The 18,459-nt window shown below is 42.3% G+C and overlaps 1 protein-coding gene across 1 annotated transcript in view; it reads left to right on the top strand.

The window, feature by feature from the left end:
- Window positions 1–10,568: 10,568 nt before the first annotated feature.
- AVPR2 (arginine vasopressin receptor 2) overlaps window positions 10,569–18,459 on the top strand; it is a 167,821-nt gene continuing 159,930 nt past the window's right edge. Inside the window, exon 1 of the mRNA XM_089659106.1 lies at window positions 10,569–10,760. The gene's annotated coding sequence lies outside the window, so the exon portion shown is untranslated. The remainder of the gene's footprint in view (window positions 10,761–18,459) is intronic.

The following is an 18,459-nucleotide window of genomic DNA, read 5'->3' as shown; positions in this document are numbered from 1 at the left end:
CGAGCTTGGTGAGAAGGTCAGGTGTCTGACACACGATCGTCACAGATCCCAATACCTGCTCATCTAGTGCCTGCTGTTTCAGTGTTGGTGTGTTGTGTCAGATCTGTCAGTGTGTGGGATTGCTCAGTTCAGCTGTTCTCTCTGTGTGTGCTAGGCCGCCTGCTATCTCAGTGTTTTACCTCCCCCCATTGCCTGGGGAATTCCAGCCTGGGATCTGTCAGAGTGTGGATCCATCACCCTCCATTCACTGCAACTGTCACCCTGCCACAGATACAGTCCATCTGTGACACTGACTGATTTTGTCTTTAATATTGGTGCTGGTGGCATCTTATGGCACTTATTTTTGCAAATTAAAATAATTTTAGTAGTTTCATGTTTGTTTGATTTATTATTTTGAACTGTTTTTAAAAATGTTATTTATTTGTCTTACGTTTATTTTTGCGAGGGAAGGGGGCGCAAGCAGCTGGTCTTGCCTAGGGCACAAAATAGTCTAGCATGGGCCCTGGGTGTGGTTGTTTTGAAGGAAAACAATATGATACTTGAACAAAAATGAGCTGCATGGTGCCAGAAAGAAGCCTTTACTGAGCCAACATTTCTAGTCTGAAAATTGTATGTGCCTTTGAAGTGGTATTAAAACCCAGAACCCAAAATTGTCCATAGGAGACACTTTACAATCCTTTGCAGGCAATAGTTTAAAGCCTCCTAATTCTAAGACCATATTTCATAGTTAAAGTCCCTATGTGATAGCACCAGGGCTACTGTTAGAAACCATGGGGCCCCATACAGCCAACCTGAGAGGGCTCCCCCTTAAAAAAAAAAACACAGTTTACGAGGCTTTGGGTATGAATGAGCACAGTGAGTGATTGGTACTGATCATTCATCGTGTTCATTCAGCAAAGGAAGGGGCTGGTAAATGTGATGTACCCATCGAACCTTTCCCGCACTCTCCATCCTGAAGGATCCTATTGTGTGCTTACAGCTGCCAGTGGAAAGGAGAGGAGGGAAGTTGGCGGTGGTGGGGGGCCTGGGCAGCAGGGGGAAACTTATGGTGTACAGGGAGGGCAATGGGTGCAATGGCAGGGGACAATTACTGGAACCGATCCCCTGTTTGACTCTCTTTGCAGCAGCTGAAACCCAGTGGGAGGGAAAGGAGAAGAAGCCAGCTTTCAGCTGCTGAAGAGAGAGCCATACAGGGGATTGGTTCCAGTAATTGCTCCTAGCCTCCCAACAGTGCTGATCGTCCTCCCTGCCCATATCCGATTCACCCAGCTGCCTGGGCCCCCGTACAGGAGGACTGGTGGTACCCCCTTATCCACGGGCTTGGATAGCACTAAGGAAGTGAGAGGTTCTTTTTAACCACTTTACACCCAGGCCAGTTCTTACATTTCTCTCCTAAATTATCATTTTTTGCTTGAAAATTACTTAGAATTCCCAAATTTTGTATTTTCTTAGCAGAATCCCTAGAGAATAAAATGGCGAGCGTTGCAATTTTTCTGTCACGTGGTATTTCAAAGGCAAATTTTCTAGAAAAAATACACTTTAATGAATTTTAATGCACACAAGCACAATATAATACCCAATTTTTAGTAAAATATAAAATATGATGTCACACAGAGTAAATAGATACCTAACCTGTCACACTTTAAAGATTGTGTATGCCCGCAGAACAGAGCCAAAGTACGGTACCTAATAATCACTATAGGCAATGCTTTAAAAGCCTTTACAGATTACCAGTTTAGAATCAGACAGGAGATCCAGTAACAGAATTATTGCTCTCACTTTGAGGTGTGCGACGATAGCTCAAATGTGTGCTGCGATCAGCATTTACATATGCGTGCAGGACCTAGGTGCATGCTCATATTTGCACGTGAGCACAGAGGGTTTGGGGGCAATGCAAAGAGTAATTGTACATTGCAAGGATTTTACCAAATATTTCTGCAGATTCCAGTTTTTTATTCTGCATTTTTTTAGAAAGGGTCGGGGACTTTTTTAAACGCAAAACGTTGCATTTTTTTGTTCTATAGACTGCAGAAAAGCATGGAGCTACACTGGTGAATGTTTTGTGCATAGCGCAAGCCCATTCAAGTGAATGTGACATTCACCAAACATTCACTGCAGGTGGATCAAACACTGTCAGTTAAAACACGGGCACCAGAAAGATACACCTGCAGAGAATGTTTGATGAATGTCACATTGACTACTTAATGTACCTCTTTGTGTTACTGTAAACAAAGTATATGTTGTATTCTATCATTTGTCCCATTTATAATGACACAATAATTAGGATTCTGATATAAGGGTTGGTTTATATCGGGAATCGCACAGAAACCTGCTGTGTGTTCCTGTGCGATTCACATGTAGTTCTGTGCAGTGGGATTTCAGTCCATTCGTTTTGATGAGTAAATCTAATGAAGGTGATTTCATAGTTATCAACCAGCTGCTGCACCTGCAGGGCTCTAATGAGGAAAGTGGCAGGGTCTGCATCCCTTTAGTCTAGGTTCACAAAATTTCCATTGCGCTTTGCAGAAACACACAGCAGTCCATTTAACACGATTTCTTATGGGACAGGTTCACATCTCCGCATTTTCACCCAGTGCGCTTTTTTGGAAAGGGTCAGGGGCTTTTTCAAACGCAAAACGTTGCATGTTTTGTTCTATAGACTTCAATGGAGACATTGCAGAAAAGCATGCAATGTGTTTTTGATGCATTTTGCAGTTTAATCTGCCAGGCAACAAGTTGGGAAAAAAAAAGCTGCAAGAACGCATGTGAAAAAATTCAAAATGCACTGCAAAAAATTGCAGAAATAGATCAAAAGCAAACTGTATAGGTGTGAACCTAGCCTTAGTGCTGATTCAGGGGCGAACTGACAACTCATGGGGCCCCCGGGCAATAGGGGATCATGGGGCCCCTGTGTCCTTGCCCAAACACAAAAAAGCCTATGAAAAAGGTACCAGGGGCATCTCATGGGGCCCCAAACTGACCTCGGGCAGTGCCCGAGTTTCCAAATGGTCAGTCCACCCCTGTGCTGATTCACACCATGCCCCGAGCTGAATCACACAGGAACGCGCTGTGCGTTCCTGTGCAATTCATATGCGGCTCTATGCAGTGCGATTTCAAGCCCATAGGCTGAAAATGCACCACACTGCACCAAACGTAGTGCATGCACTACTTTTTGAAATGCACGGTAACCGCATCGCATGGTACTTTCTACAGTCCGTTTTGCCACCTGCAGTTGGGGTGTTAACTTTTAACTGAACCCTGCAGCAGATTGTAAGGATATTGCGGTCAAAATGCAGTGTGGGAAGCCACATGGGACCACAGTTCTGCTCCGCATTCTAGTGTGAACAAGCCCATAGATGTGATTTCCCTTTGGGAGTATCTCGCCAAAAATGACATTTTTGTTGCAGGGGATGCCAAAAATGTGACAAATCTTGGTGCAGACTTCTGGGAAAATCAATGAGCCAATCACACAAGCAGGAAATGAAATTTTCAGGGAGTGTTCCATATACTGTGTACAGAACACCTCCAGGTAGCCATATTGAATTGAATTTTCCAGAAAATTACAGCTCTGCAGATTGTAAATGCTATATTATTATCTTTTTTTATATCAAATTTTTTTCTAACCAAAGTGGAGTTACCCTTTAAAATGATTATTTTATTTAACCTCCCTGGCGGTATTCTTGAGTGTAGCTCGGGGTAAAATGTCAGTACCAAAAGCGGCAAGCCCGAGCTACACTCGGGCTTACCATGCGGCGCTGCATAGGGAGTCCCTGCAGAGCTTACCTTGTCCTTCGCTCCCACGATGTGTCCCCTGCAGCGTCCCCGGCCATCTCCTCTGGCTGATGCCGGCATCCTGCTTCTGTGTTCCGGTCCCTGTGACGTCGGGACATGGGGGCGCCGCCGCCGCCGGCGGCTGGAGGTTTTGAAAATGTTAAAAAAAAATTCATTTTTTTCAAAACGAATTTTACATAGTAAAACATTGCTGTTTCAAACCATTTCACATACATTTTGTCCCTAGTGCTTTGTCCTGTGCCCTGCCTACATTTTTACTGTTCTTTCTGCCTGGAAACTGAGAAATGTCCATGGCGTCCAAAAAGCGTCCCTTTAGGTCAAAAGCGGTTTTAGACCGGCTAGAGAACAGCGATAGTAAATCAGAACCACTTGCAGAATTGAGTAATAATGATTCGTGGAGAAATTCGTCATCAGACACTGAAAACAATTTTGCGACTTTGCTCAGTGATGTGCGAACTTGGCGCTATATTTCAAATTTCAGGTTTTTTTTGGTTTGATTATATTATTGAATTAAATGTATTATATTATATTATTTTTTATGATTATTTATTAAATTATAATTTATGATTTTGTGTTTCAAATTTTATTATACCTGGGATGTTTAATAGACTCTTGTTCGGACAGATTTCAGTGAGTTATTCCTAAATATTACAGCCTACAATAAAAAAACGACATATTTCCATGCAAAATAATGGTACCGCTTTCAGCACCAAAAATCTGAAATAATCATACCGCTAGGGAGGTTAAAGGGCATTGCAATTAAAATGCGGTGTGGGAAGCTGCATGCTCTCCCACACCACATTTTAGTGTGAATGAGCCCATAGAAGTGATTTCCCTTTGGGAGTATCTAACCAAAAATTACATTTTTATCGCAGGGGATGGCCAAAAATGTGACTTACTATATCTCGCAATTTTTTTTTCCAACAAAAGTGGAGTTACTCTCTAATATCCTTTAAAATTTTATTTAAATGTACTTTTTAACTTTGTGCCTTGAAATTTTCTTATAATCTTTATTGATATCACAAGAGATGAACAACATCCCTTGTGAAAGCATGGGCCATGACAGGTCTTCTTTATGGAGATATCTTCTTTTAGCCCACATCTCTCCTCTCCCCTCCAAAGCATCTGCTCAAGCTGTGATTGCTTTGATGAGATGCTGTACATGCTGGTAACCTGAAGTGGTGAAAATCCTTGTCACTTCTGTTTTCTGATGTAATAGAAGAGGGATGGGAATTTCTGCTCCTTCCACTCTTCCTAGGAATGTGACTGAAGTATTATTGGGCTCCCGGATCGGACAGGAGAGCCCAGTAAAGGTGGGAAGGGGGAACCCCCATTCCACCACAAGTAGAAATGATTGAGTGGCTGTATAGCCACAGGAATCGTTTTTACTTTAAAGAAAATCGCTGGCAGAAAATTTTGATAACGGGATGATGCCTGAAGCTGCAGGAGTTACATTGGTGAATTTGTGTGAAAAGGGCAAGCCCATTCAATTGAATGTGACATTCACTGCAGATGGATCAAACACTGTCAGTTAAAACACGGGCACCAGAAAGATACACCAGCAGAGAATGTTTGATGAATGTCACATTGACTACTTAATATATCTCTGTGTTACTGTAAACAAAAAGTATATGTTGTATTCTATCATTTGTCCCATTTATAATGACACAATAATTAGGATTCTGATATAAGGGCTGGTTTATATTGGGAATCGCACAGAAACCTGCTGTGTGTTCCTGTGCAATTCACATGTTCTGTGCAGTACGATTTCAGTCCATTCGTTTTGAATGAGCTGAAGTAACACTGCACCACATGCACTAGTTTTGCAAATTCACTGCAACTGCAGCTGTACAACTTCTGTACCATGCGATCCAGTGCAGGCATATGTGCTGCATTTGCTACCTCTGTTTGGGGTGTTATTAACATAAAGGAGACACCTGCAGCAGATCTCAGCTGCAGTGCGTTTTGAATGCGGCGTGGGAAACGCACACAAAACGCAGGTTTTTCACACCATGTTCTGGTGTGAAGGAGCCCTGAGGCTAGGTTCACACCTATGCAGGTTGCATTTGAGCAGTTTCTGCATTGTGTTTTGAGTTGGGTTTTTACACCTGTGTTTTTTGCTGCTCTTTTTGGGTGTACATTGCAAGCCCACAACTGATTACCAGACCAAATACGAGAGGTTTATTGTTGCGGTTTACACACATTTTAAGGCTAGGTTTACACTTATGCAGGTTGCTTTGTAGCCGTTTCTGCATTGTGTTTTGCGTTTTTGCACCTATATTTCAGGGGGTTTTTTTTTGCTAGGCAGATTTAAAATGCAGCGAAAATGCACTACATACTTTTCTGCATCCTTTCCATTGAAGTTTATAGAACCAAGAATGCAATGTGTCGCGTTCAAAAAAAATCCCTGACCCTTTCCAAAAACCGCACCGGGTGAAAACGTGTCCCATAGGAAATCATGTTAAATGGACTGTACTGCGTTTCTGCAAAACACTGTGGAAAACGCTTAGGTGTGACACTTGGGTGAGCTCCTGGTACAAAGCTTCTTGAAATTTATTTAAAAGCTTTTTTTCACAATTTTGCTTATTTTTTATGCATTATTCAAAACCACCCACAGAAAAATAAACACTAGCTGATAGTAAATCCTGTATAATAATAGTTTAAACTGTACTGTATCTCTGAAAAAGCAGCATCATTATGCTAGGACAGGAAATGTGTTGGGTGGGAACTACAGTCTGCCTTGTTATCTCAAGCACTGTTATCAGCTCTGCATAGTTCTCTATGTGGACTACAGAACACCTCCCCCATGTTATAGAGATGAGGCCAGAGGGAGGTGTCCTGCAGGATTGATAATCATGCTTGAGATGACACTGCAAAGGAACATCTTAAAATATCACCCAAACCGTCCTCTCTGTTCCTCCCAAGACCTCCTGCTCCCTTGTCTCCTCCTCCCATGCTCATTGCCAGGACTTCTCCAGAGGCTCTCCCATCCTCTGGAACTTCCTATCCCCAATCTGTCCAACTATCTCCTACTCTGGCCAGCTTTATGCAATCCATGAAAACTCATCGTTTTAGGGAAGTTTATCCTGTCTCCATCTAACAACTGAACTTTTAATTCTCACATCAGCTCATCCCTTACAGTTATTACCTTTTTGTACTACTTGCTCCTCCCTATGAGATGGTAAGCTCTTGTGAGCAGGGCCCTCTTAAAGTGGCGTTCCAGTGAACGGGTATGAAGCATAGTGATCATGACATGTGAACACCCCTGCTCACTGTCTTTGCATCTTAAAGTGAAGTTCCAGTGAAAATTAAAAAAAAATAAGTTTTTGTAGCTGCTGACTTTTAAAAAGCAGCCACTTGCTTGTCCCTTGATCTCAGAGTCCTCCCCGCAGCTCGTTTTGCCGGCCGTCCTGTGTTCCCAGCGCCGCCATCTTCAGTGTTTGCACCCAGCTTGCGGCTTCAGAGCTGGGTGCGCACTGCGCATGTGAGAGGAGTGCTGCACTTTCTGAATAATCCCGTACTCCTCTGGTACCTATCACATGTCCCAAAAGACTATGGGGGGGGGGGACACAACTGCCGTTTCCAATCGCCTAGGTGATTGCAGCGGAAGTGGGAACATGTCAATTTTCTCTCTAGTTCCCTGGTCTCCTCCTCCCATGCCTGCCTCCAGGACTTCTAAAGGGCATCACCCATCCTCTGTAACTCCCTACCCCAATCCAACAGGCTATCACCTACTCTCCTCTCCTTTTAGGCGCACCCTGAAAACCCACCTCTTCAGGGAAACCTACCCCACCCCCTGCTAATTGCCGACCTCCTCCACTCTTCCTACCACTCCATCCCCCACAGCTTTTCCTCCTGTGCCACTATCCCCTCCCTCCTAGATTGTAAGCTCCAAGGAGCAGGGCCCTCAAACCCCTCGTGTATCACATTGTATTGTTATTGTACTGACGCATGTATTGTCTCCCATTGTAATGTACAGCGCTGAGCAAACTGTTGGCGCTTTATAAATACTGTATAATAATATTAATTTTGAGTACCCACTCCCCCCCCCCCAAAGGTGCCAGTCCTCAACGGGGAGTGGGGGACCAGTCCTTAGAGCAGAACTTCCCCTTTTGGGTGGAGCACCGCTTTAACCCTCTTGTATTTTTTTGTATTGAAACTGTACTGTTTCCCTTTTATATTTGTAATGTGCTGTGCAAATTGTCTGCGCTATATACATAATAATGCTGTATAATATAATAAACTCTTTACATATCTGGCAGAATCAACAAATTTTCATTTGCATTTATCAAACCAAGTTACGAAAACTCCTTTTCTCCTTTTCAACTGCCTGTTTCTGTGCCAAAAAAAATGTTCTCTCATTAACTTCATTATTTAATATTTTTCCACAGAAAGTAACGTTGCCATTTATGCATTGCAGCAATTGCAGACATGCAGAAAGGTGCTGTCTTTTTGTAGACGCACAGTGGTGCCAATAATACCCAATGGCTTGTCCACGCATCTGCAAACGTGCGCAGCAAAACACATTATGCTGTAGCAGCATGCGTTTCGGTGCGGTGCAATTTCTTGAAAGGGTCAGGGACCCAATGATATGAATGGGCCACCCTACACATGGGGAATGCCTGTTCCAACAGAGCCTCAAAGAAAACAAACAGTGAAAAAAGTAAAATAAAAAACAAAAGCAACAGTACAGAAATAATGAGCAAACACACACAAACTCACACCCACAACAAAGCAAACAAACACAGGGAACACTAAAGAAAATAACAGAGAAACAAGACTAGATTGTTTGCTTTTCTTAAAGCTAAAGCTGGCCATACAATTTCTTTTTTAAAAAAAACTTCATTTTCGGAACATTCGTTCCATTTTCTAAAGCTTCGTTTGGAGAATCCGATGAGAAAATTCGATGGAGTAGGATACATTTTTTTTTCTACAACGAACAAAATTCTAACTGTGAATGTGGTTTTTAAACAAAGGTTTCCTTTTTATGAAGCAGTGGTAAATCACCGCTGCTCAGTTCTCCGGCATTCTCTGCCTTTTTATGAAGCGGTGTACTGTAGATCACTTCTCCGAATGAAGGGAGAAGCGATCTACAAATGATGGAAAACTGCTGCTTTTACTATAATATTGCGAGATTACAGTAAGAGATCAGTCAAACACTGTTTACTAAGCAGAGGTAAATTATCGCTGCTTCGTTTGCAGTTCCTCCGATTCTCCAGCTCTGGGCTTTAGAATATGGAGGGAGAACACAGATTGCCAGTGAAGGGTTGACATCGCTACTTCATACACTGGCCATCTGTGTGCTAAAATGATCAGTGGAGACCATGTTCTCCGCTGATCATCTGTTTCCTAAACCACTAATGATCAGAGATCAGCAACTATCCTCAGGATCGCCGCTGATCTCTGTTTCATAAAAGGACACCAAAATTAGTTGGCACAATGATGGAAAGATCAAATGATTTAACGAATGTTTGTTTTTTGTTTTTTTTTATGAACATTCAAACAAACATCTAATTATGTATGCCTCTTAAACTGCAGGCAGACATAAAAGTCGCAAATGAAACAAATTTTGCGTAAAGCATCACTGATCTTTTAACCCCCCTGCTTTGATAAAAAAACGACTGGCTCAGGGTCATGCAAAACTGCAACAGCCAATCACAGTAATCCTGTAATTGGGCAGCTCTTCCTATCCCCCGGGTGCAGAGATGGGAAGGGGTTAAGGATTAATAAACTGCAATATAATGCAGTGCAGAGTAATAGTGCAGAGTAATAATGGGATTGGTTTAAACATCATGTTACTTTTTTATATATACACTTTTATATAATGTTTTATTATAGATAATATATATTACACAAATATATATTTATGAATTTATATATATTTTACACACACACAAATATTTTTTTACAATTTGTTTTTATTTTAATGTTTTTAGTATGTGTGTGGTAACTATGTGTGTGTATATATATATATATATATATATATATATATATATACCTAAAAACGTCAAAATAAAAACAAATGTTAAAAAAAATGTGTATATATATATGTGTGTGTATATATATATATATATATATATATATAAATATATATATAAATATTTTTTTACATTTGTTTTTTATCTTAACTTTTTAGGTTTTATGTAATTTTTATTATATATGTATATAATATTTTTTACATTTGTTTTTATTTAAATTTTTTTATTTTTGTTATACAAAAAATAAATATATATAAGCTGTTCATAGGAGTTGGGTTTGGTTTAAGCATAGTTACTTTTTATTGTATTTATTTTTAATATTTCATATATAAATTAATATAGAAATTGTGTGTGTGTATGTATGTATATATGTGTATATATATATATATATATATATATATATATATATATATATATATACAGTGTGTGTGTATATATATACAGTGTGTGTATGTGTGTGTGTATATATATATCTGTATATATACAGTGTGTGTATACAGTATATGTATGTGTGTATATTATTATTTCAGGTACTTATATAGCGCCATCAATTTATGTATTTATAAATAAATACATACATTTATGTATATGTGTGTGTATGTATATGTGTGTGTATATATATATATATATATAACATATAATTTTTTTTCTTAATTTATTTCATTTTAGTTAAAACTGTTCAAAGGAGTTGTCCAAAGCCAAGAACCAGGGAGAGCAAATGCTGAGCTATGTGATCTATCTGCCAGCCCCTGTACAAACCAGCCAGCCCTCCTCCTCCCCTTCCACCCTCATGCAGCTCTCAGTAACAGAGCGTTGCTCTCCTGTCAAACACACAACTACACCAGAGCCCAGCAGCTCAGCCTTTCTCTTTACCTGCTCTGGATCTACAAAGCTGAAGTCAGTGGACTCTACAAAGCTTCTCCTAATTCTTGGATTTACAAACACAGATGCCAGGACAGAGGACCTAATCCTCTCCATTCACATTGGAAGGTAAGGGCATTGTTCTGCTTTGATCACAACTGACAGACTATCTTTGCAAGGCAAACAGTTGGACGGATAAATATGAAAACTTGCTGTAGAAATTCAATGGCTTGCTTTAAAAGATCAAATAGAAATGTGTAGAGGAAGATCGGGGTGTGCCTAAAGTCGGAGATTGGATTGGTGACACTATCGCTGGTCTAGCACACTAATAGATCCTAATAGATAGATAGAGGGTGAGTGTGGTCTGCGAGTACAATTTGGTATTAATTGGGAGAAGAGGAGGATTATGACCAGTTAGGACTTTGCTAGAGAGCCATCGAACTTACTGCACCTACGCAAATGTTCTTCCTTTACAGGATAGTAACATACTATCTTACTTTTAGATTGTAAGCTCTTATGGCCAGGGTCCTTCTAAACCTCTTGTCCTGTAAAGGTATTTTCTCCCTACATATTGTAAATTGCAAGCTCCTATGACCAGAGTCTTACTAACCCTCCTGTCATGTATAGGTACTGTCTCTGTGAATATAGATTTTAATCTCTTTTGATCAGAACCCTACTAACTCTCTTGTCTTGTAACAGTACGGTCTCCCTTTTATACAGTATTGTAAAGTGCAAGCTCTTGTGACCAGGATCCTACTAACTGTCTTATCTTGTAACAGTACTTTCTCCCTTTTATATTGTAGATTGTAAGCTCCTGTGACTAGGGTCCTCCTAACCCTTGTGTCTTGTAACAGTACAGTCACCCTTTATATTATAGATTGTAAGCTCCTATGACCAGGGTCTTACTAACAACCCTCCCATCTTGTAACAGTACCGTCGCTCTTTATATTGTAGATTGTAAGCTCTTATGACCAGGGTCCTACTAACCCTGCCATCTTGTAACAATACCATTGCCCTTTATTTTGTAGATTGTAAGCTCCTATGACCAGGGTCCAACTAACCCTCCCATCTTGTAACAGTACTGTCACTCTTTATATTGTAGATTGTAAGCTCTTATGACCAGGGTCCTACTAACCCTCCCATCTTGTAACAATACCGTTGCCCTTTTATTTTGGAGATTGTAAGCTCCTATGGCCAAGGTCCGACTGACCCTCCCATCTTGTAACAGTACTGTCGCTCTTTATATTCTAGATTGTAAGCTCCTATGACGAGGGTCTTACTAACCCTCCTGTCTAGTAACAGTACTGTCTCCCTTTATTTTGTAGATTTTAAGCTCCTGTGACCAGGTCTTACTAACCCTCCCATCTCGTAACAATACCATTGCCTTTTATAGATTGCAAGCTCTTATAACAAGGGTCTTAACAACCTTCTTGTCTTCTAACAGTACTGTCTCCCTTTATATTGTAGATTGTAAGCTCCTATGACCAGGGTCCTACTTACCCTCCTGTCTTGCAACAGTAATGTCGCTCTTTATATTGTAGATTGTAAGCTCCTATGACCAGGTCCTACTAACCCTCCTGTCTTGTAACAGTACAGTCTCCCTTTATATTGTAAGGTTCAGTACACTGTTGGCACTATATAAATCGTGTATAATACTGGGGCAGCAGAGTGGCTAGGTGGTTAGCATGTCTGCCTTACATCACCAAAGTCCCAGTTCGAAGCCTGGCCAGGACATTATCTGCATGGAGTTTGCATGTTCTCCCTGTGCTTCTGTGACTTTGTTACAAACGCTCCAAAGACATGCTAGTAGGTTAACTGTGCTAGTAGGTTAATTGGATCCTGTCTAAACTGGCCCTAATGTGTATAGTTATACATTAGAAATGGCTGGGCAACCTAGACCTAAACCAACATTTAACCCTTGCAGCGTGGGGCTAGCCTCCGTTTTTCCTTTCACCTGATTTCAGCTTTAATGCCGTGATCCCCCTTCGCTGAAACATCATCTAATAAAAGATAGCACTTCTGTATCCAGCATCTGTGCACACAAAACATTACCCCAGAGGTTCTTCTTCAATGAACAGCTTTGTAGCACTAGGGTATACCAGTATAATGTATCTGCATGGAGTTTGCATGTTCTCCCAGTGCATGCGTGGGTTTCCTTCAGGTATTCCAGTTTCCCCCCACTTTCCAAAAGACATGCGGGTAGTTTATTTTATTTTTAATTATTACTGGTACTTAAATAGCGCTGTCAATTTGCACAGCGCTTTACATATATATTGTGCATTCACATCAGTCCCTAACCCTCAAGGGGTGTACATACTAAAGTCCCTGACTTACCTTCATACATACACATACTAGGGCCAATTAAGGCAAGGTTCACACCTATGCAGGTTGCATTTGAGCCATTTTTTGATGCGTTTTTGCACTTGTGTTTTTGATGCTTTTCGCGTTTTTTTTTTTTCTTTTTCTTGATGCTAGGCAGATTTAAAATTCAAAACACATCAAAAATGCGGTAAAACTGCAGCAAAGACGCAATACATACTTTTCTGCAGCATTTACATTTGAAGTCTATGGAACCAAGAATGCAACGTTTTGCGTTCAAAAAAAGTCCCTGGCCCTTTCCAAAAAACGCACTGGGTGAAAACTCGCAGATGTGAACGTGTCCCATAGGAAATCATGTTAAATGGACTGTACTGCCTTTCTGCAAAACGCTGCGGAAAACACTTAGTTGTGAACCTAGGGTTAGACAGGATTCATTTAACCTACCAGCATGTCTTTGGAGTGTGGGAGGAAACCAGAGTACCCGTGGGAAACCCATGCAGATACAGGCAGAACATGCAAACTCCAGGCAGATGGTGCCGTGGCTGGGATTCGAACCGACGACCCTAGTACTGCCAGGCTATTTGGATTTGCGCCGCCCCATAGCAGAAATACTGCAACAGGACGGCAGCGGTGTGTAAAATCACGTGTGTGTGTGTGTATATATGTGTGTGTGTGTGTGTATATATGTGTGTGTATGTATGTATGTGTGTATATGTATGTATGTATATATACATACATACATACATACATACATACATACGCGTGATTTAGCATTTTCAGGTAGGGGACGCGCGCGCCCTACCCGCGCCACCATTTGCAGGCACGGCTGTCAATCATAAGATAAATATAAGATAGCACTTCTGAATACAGCATTTGTGTGTGCAAAACATCACCCAGGAGGTTATTATTCTATATGCCCCCTTGTAGTTTGACACTATCTGCATGGAGTTTGCATGTTCTCCCAATACTTGAATGGGTTTCAAAGACATGTCAGTAGGATAATTGGATCCTGTCTATATTGACCGTCTTATGTTTATATGCACATTGGAGACAGGGACCTGAAGCTGGCCATAAACTAGATTTCAAATGAACACTCCTAGAAACGTTCGATGTCGAAATTATAAATTTAGTTTGAAAATACTTTAAAAAGTTTGCTTTTAACTTTCGATTTTGCAGCGAAATGACTTTCCGGAACAAAAACCACATTTACTAATAGAAATTTGTTAAAGAAAAGATTTTCTGCCCTGCTCCTTCAAATTTTCTCATCATCGAAGTAAAAACGGACGTCGATATGCCCATACTAACGATTCTAAAATTGAGCGAATGTACTTAAAGTCAACATGTTTGAACAGAATTCTTCTACTGTATGGCCGGTTTAAGGTTGTATGCTCCCTGGGGGCAGAATCTGAGTGAATGTACGGCATGTAAGGGCTTGTTTAAGTTATGTTTCTACCTACAATAAAACTGCCGCTCCTTTGAACAACGATCCGCATTCACATTGCTTTTCAGAGCCGTTTGACAGACGGTGAGGAGGTGATGTGACCCCTCTTCGCGGGCTGTTTTAACCCCATAATTGCTGCACAAATGCTCTGCAACAGTTGCGCTGCTTTCCTGTTCACTTGAATGGGTTGCCTTCAGTGGGCTTGCAGAACATTTTTTGCAGTGCGAGCAAAGTGAAGAATGGCTACCATGGCATGTGAACATTCCAGTTTGCTGCCATTGCAACTTAATGGGGAGTGTGCTAAAAATGCAGCTCAACCACGTTTTTAACACCCCCACCCCCTAACTTGGACTTTTGCTCAGCAGGGGATCTGCCCTCTTATGCAGAGCAGACACGGACACAGCCCACTCTGCTCCACGGGCGCTCGGATGAACACCGACTTGTGTCCGAATCCACCCAACTGCCCTCTGATCCAATGTGACCAGACAGAGGGGAATGGAGCCCATTATGTTTGTTTTTGCAGGATCGGATCAGAGGTTGCCAGGTGTAAACGGACACAAGTCCACCATCAGACTGCCCATAGAGGAGAATGGAGGGTCCGATTGGGTCCGCCTGAAAAACAGACAGGCGGATCCGATTGAACCGATTGTGTGAAAGGGGCCTTAGACTTGCGGCTGAGGAGGCATTGCAAACATTAAATACATAAGGAGTGGGAGATGGAGACAAACTAGCTCTCTATATCCTTGTAAACAAGGTTTTACTAGTGCCGCACCCCTAGTGAAAATTGTATTAAATAAGACCCTAACCAAGAAAAACTGATGGGGCTTTGAGGGTACCAAACCATATAAATCAACATTTAATTGTACAAAAATGTAAAAACGGTTAATAAAATTGGACACCTTTTTGTTAGGTTGAAAAACCACCAGCAGGTGGAACATGACCATCAAACATATACATGGAAAGTCATAAAATACAATTAATGAAAACTGCCACAGTGAATGTTACTGATGTCTTAGACGCAAAAAAAAGGCGTCACGGGCATCAGCTACATAGAACCAACAGCTACAACCTCAGAACACCAAGGCTGAATTGTGAATTGTAGTAATAGACATATTAGTGCATGGCTACAGCTTGGAAACATAAAATAATACTTGGTTGGTATGAGGACACCTAGACATGGTATCATATTATAGGTGTTAATAGACCTGCAAATACATAGCTTCCACTAGGAACCATGAATAAGCACTTTGTTGACAATTCCAACGCGGTTCACGGGGCAATGCCCGCTTCTTCAGGAAAAACAAAACACAAATTCCTACAATAAGGCAAAAATAGGACCAAAAACATATAATCAATATATAACCATGCAAATAATTCGACAAACAACAAAAGTTAAATAAAAGGCTTAACAGCAATTACCAGTTGATGATACCAGCACACTCCCAGATGGCCCATGCAAAATATAGCACATGTCAATTGTATCTGGATGGATAAAGGGGGACCTCCAGCAGCTAATAAGGAATGATCGGTCAGGAGAGGATCTAAATCCACTAACAGAAAAATTATCATTCTAGGGAATTACAAAGTACATTGGTCAAAAATGAACCCCCCAAACAATCCCAACTACACCCCTACTCCCCATATTGAACATAAGTCCAAACCCTTCAAAGGGGGCGGGGGAGAGATTTATTACATTAAATCCCCATATCTATGGACTTATGTCCAATTGTTTCCCGTCAAAGAAAGGGGGAGAGATAAACACCACCCCTATTCCCCCTGTGTAGGGGGGCTGGACTGTGGACAGTGGGAGTAACAAATGCCCTGACATTAGTGGGCAATGCACCATCAGTGGTTTGAATGGAAGGAATAATGCCCCATTGTTGGTAGCAATGGGAAGAATATTGCCCCATAGATGGTTTCTGTGGGAGGAATAGTGCTCCATAGATGTTTCAGTGGGAGGAATAGTGCCCCATAGATGGTTTCAGTGGGAGGAATAGTGCCCCATAGATGGGGTCAGTGGGAGGAATAGTGCTCCATAGATGGGGTCAGTGGGAGGAATAGTGCACATAGATGGTTTCAGTGGGAGGAATAGTGCCCCATAGATGGTTTCAGTGGGACGAATAGTGCCCCATAGATGGTTTCAGTGGGAGGAATAGTGATCCATAGATGTTTCAGTGGGAGGAATAGTGCCCCATAGATGGGGTCAGTGGGAGGAATAGTGCCCCAGAGATGGGGTCAGTGGGAGGAATAGTGCCCCAGAGATGGGGTCAGTGGGAGGAATAGTGCCCCATAGATGGGGTCAGTGGGAGGAATAGTGCCCCATAGATGGTTTCAGTGGGAGGAATAGTGCCCCATAGATGGGGTCAGTGGGAGGAATAGTGCCCCATAGATGGTTTCAGTGGGAGGAATAGTGCCCCATAGATGGTTTCAGTGGGAGGAATAGTGCCCCATAGATGGGGTCAGTGGGAGGATTAGTGCCCCATAGATGGTTTCAGTGGGAGGAATAGTGCCCCATAGATGGTTTGAGTGGGAGGAATAGTGCCCCATAGATGGGGTCAGTGGGAGGATTAGTGCCCCATAGATGGTTTCAGTGGGAGGAATAGTGCCCTATAGATGGTTTCAGTGGGAGGAATAGTGCCCCATAGATGTTTTCAGTGGGAGGAATAGTGCCCCATAGATGGGGTCAGTGGGAGGATTAGTGCCCCATAGATGGTTTCAGTGGGAGGAATAGTGCCCCATAGATGGTTTCAGTGGGAGGAATAGTGCCCCATAGATGGGGTCAGTGGGAGGATTAGTGCCCCATAGATGGTTTCAGTGGGAGGAATAGTGCCCCATAGATGGTTTCAGTAGGAGGAATAGTGCCCCATAGATGTTTTCAGTGGGAGGAATAGTGCCCCATAGATGTTTTCAGTGGGAGGAATAGTGCCCCATAGATGGGGTCAGTGGGAGGATTAGTGCCCCATAGATGGTTTCAGTGGGAGGAATAGTGCCCCATAGATGGTTTCAGTGGGAGGAATAGTGCCCCATAGATGGTTTCAGTGGGAGGAATAGTGCCCCATAGATGGTTTCAGTGGGAGGATTAGTGCCCCATAGATGGTTTGAGTGGGAGGAATAGTGCCCCATAGATGGTTTGAGTGGGAGGAATAGTGCCCCATAGATGGGGTCAGTGGGAGGATTAGTGCCCCATAGATGGTTTCAGTGGGAGGAATAGTGCCCCATAGATGGTTTCAGTGGGAGGAATAGTGCCCTATAGATGGTTTCAGTGGGAGGAATAGTGCCCCATAGATGTTTTCAGTGGGAGGAATAGTGCCCCATAGATGGTTTCAGTGGGAGGAATAGTGCCCCATAGATGTTTTCAGTGGGAGGAATAGTGCCCCATAGATGTTTTCAGTGGGGGGAATAGTGCCCCATAGATGGGGTCAGTGGGAGGATTAGTGCCCCATAGATGGTTTCAGTGGGAGGAATAGTGCCCCATAGATGGTTTCAGTGGGAGGAATAGTGCCCCATAGATGGTTTCAGTGGGAGGAATAGTGCCCCATAGATGGGGTCAGTGGGAGGAATAGTGCCCCATAGATGGTTTCAGTGGGAGGATTAGTGCACCATAGATGGGGTCAGGTGGTGGAATAGTGCCTCAAGGGCCAGGTAAAGGCAAGCCAAGGGCCACATCTGGCCCACGGGCCATAGTTTGCAGGCCAATGGCCTATGCGATCAGAAGTGGAAGTTGTCCTCCCCCCTCCCTCCCCGTAGTCTTCTGGGACACGTGACAGGTCCCAAAAAACTACGGGACCATTCAAAAAGTGCAGCCTGTCACAGCCTGGTGCCCACACTGATGGTGCTGGGAACACAGGGCGGCCAGTGAAACGGGCTGCGGGACACACACACCGCGGGATCGAGGGACAGGTAAGTGTCCATTTTTTAAAAGTCAACAGCTACAGTTTTTGTAGCTGCTGACTTTTATTTTTTTTATTTTCACTGGAACTCCGCATTAAGTTGCCAAGACAGCGAGCAGGGGTGTTCACATGTCATGGTCACTATGCTTCATACCCATAGCAAAATGTATCCACCCTG

Source organism: Staurois parvus, unplaced genomic scaffold, assembly GCF_062004578.1.
Source record: "Staurois parvus isolate SC_StPar_1 unplaced genomic scaffold, SC_StPar_1.0 ptg001132l, whole genome shotgun sequence".
In the NCBI taxonomy this organism is placed as follows: domain Eukaryota; kingdom Metazoa; phylum Chordata; class Amphibia; order Anura; family Ranidae; genus Staurois; species Staurois parvus.
The sequence above is the reverse complement of the archived record's forward strand: the minus strand, read 5'-3'. Positions and strand labels throughout refer to the sequence as shown.